We start from the raw sequence: 2338 nt of genomic DNA on the forward strand, positions 1-2338 counted from the left end.
CCACTCCCAGATTATAAACTCTTTTATATAATTTATAGTGGTTTTCTAATTCAGAATATTTTAATTTACATGAAATCAAGTCAGTTTATTCTTTAAACTTTGGTGTCTAAATTCTTGCAAATTCTCCTTTCTATAAATTAATGGAAATATTCCCTCAAGTTATCTATAAGTACCTTTACTTTTTAAATCTTCAATGTATCTGGAATTTATTGTTATAAAGACTTAACTTTGTGGGGCTGGGGTTGTAGCCCTGAGTTCAATTCTCAGCACCATATAAAAATAAACAAAAAATAATAAAGACATTGTGACCAGCTACAACTGAAAAATTTTTTTTTAAAAAACTTAACTTTGTGCTTTCTTCAGCAGCACATACACTAAAATTGGAGTGATACAGAGAAGATTAGCATGGCCCCTGCACAAGGATGACACAGAAATTCATGAAGCATTCCATAAAAATAGATTTAACTTTATACTTTCCAAATTGGTAGATAATTATCCTAATAACATTAATTTTAAAAGTCAATGCTTTGATCTAAATTATTATTAATAGGATACAGTTTAAATCAATTATAATATATAGATGATAGAATACTTTGCAGCATTTTTGAGGAATGTATAAAAATGCCAACAATATATGTAGGTTAGCCTGTTGAAGAAAAATATATACATTACAAACCTATTGAAACAAATCCTTCTTCTGTATATACAAATGTCTGCATATTTGTTTAAATACTGAAAACTTCTAAAGACATACTTTTATAGTGTAAATATGAGCTGTCTCCCAAAAACTCATGTGTAAGACAATGCAGGAGGTTTAGAGATGAAATGATCACATTAGGAGAACCTTAATCCAATCAGTGAATTAATTCTCTGATAGGGATTAACTGATGGGTAAGTAAAAGCAGGTAGGTTGTGGCTGGAGGAGGTAAATAATTGGGAGCATGCCTTTGGGGTATAGATTTTGTCCCTGGTGAGTAGAGTCTCTCTCTCTGTTTCCTCATGTGATGTCCTGAGCTGCTTTCATCTGCCACAATCTTCCACCATGATATCCTGCCTCACCTTGGGTTCCAAAGAATGGAGTTGGCAGTCTATGGACTAAGACATTTGAAACCATGAGTCCCAAAATAAACTTTTCCTCTTCTAAATATTCTTGTCAGGTCTTTTGGTCATGGCAGTGAAAAATTTGACTAAAACACATACAAATCAAACTGTTAATGGGTACACCTGAGGATTAGGAATTGTGATGGAAAAGAATCTTCTTTTTCAAGCTAATTTTACTTAATGTTTAAAAATCTTACTTAAAGTAAAAATACATGTATTTTGCATTTTAATGTAAATTTTGCAAACTAAAACAATTCCTTAATGTCAACCAATAGTATAATTAAAACATACCTTCCAAATCATTAAATATATATTAAAAACGACTTGATAAATACCTCCTATCTCAGGGATGGGGCTCTAGCTCAGTGGTAAAGTGCTTGCCTCACATGTGGGAGGCACTGGGTTTGATCCTCAGCACCACATAAAAATAAATAAAGATACTCTGTATTCATCTACAACTAAATAAATATTTTTTTAAAAAAAAAACCTCCTATCCCTTCCTTACTTTGTTGCACCGTAACATGAACAAGAAATGAACATTTATTGAGTTTAGCCTCAGAGAATTTGGAGTTGTTACACCAGTTAGCCTACAGTGACTAAGACAAGCCTCCAGTCTTGTTTCAATGACCTTACTTACTAATTAGGTAAACGAAATGTGCATATAAAAATTTGAGAGATCAAAGCAGCATATGCATACAATGTTCCTGGTAGTAAGGACTATAAAAATGAAATTAAGAAGAAATCCCCAAAAGAGTTTCACATAAGAAACAGGACAGAGGGCTGGGGATGTACCTCAGTGGCAGAGTGTTTGCCTAGCACATGTGAGGCACTGGGTTCAATTCTCAGCACCACACAAAAATAAACAATAAAATAAAGGCATTGTGTCCATCTACAACTACAAAAAAATTTAAAAAAAAAATAGAACAGAGATGGTCCAGTTTTGACAACATGATGAGGGAGTATAGAAAAGTGAGTAAGCATAGAATAAGAATAAACATTAAATTGATGAATTTCATTGGAATAGACTCTCTTTACTAAGAAGTAGTGAAGTTAATATTAAAAATATAGGTTAGGGGGCTGGGGCTCAGTGGTAGTGCACTTGCCTGGCATGTGTGAGTCACTGGGTTCGACTCAGTACCGCATAGAACTAAAAAAAAATAAATGCCTACTAAAAACTAAACAATAAAACTAAAAAAATTAAAATATATATATATCTAGGTTAGAACCTAATTATAGG

The 2338-nt window shown here is 32.6% G+C and overlaps 1 non-coding gene across 1 annotated transcript; it reads left to right on the forward strand.

The window, feature by feature from the left end:
- The first annotated feature begins 350 nt into the window (after positions 1–350).
- Positions 351–457, forward strand: LOC114086196 (U6 spliceosomal RNA). Its single transcript, XR_003581606.1, has one exon. It is a non-coding gene; the product is annotated as a U6 spliceosomal RNA (small nuclear RNA).
- Positions 458–2338: the final 1881 nt, after the last annotated feature.

The sequence above is a fragment of the Marmota flaviventris genome, chromosome X, assembly GCF_047511675.1.
Source record: "Marmota flaviventris isolate mMarFla1 chromosome X, mMarFla1.hap1, whole genome shotgun sequence".
Lineage (NCBI taxonomy): Eukaryota > Metazoa > Chordata > Mammalia > Rodentia > Sciuridae > Marmota > Marmota flaviventris.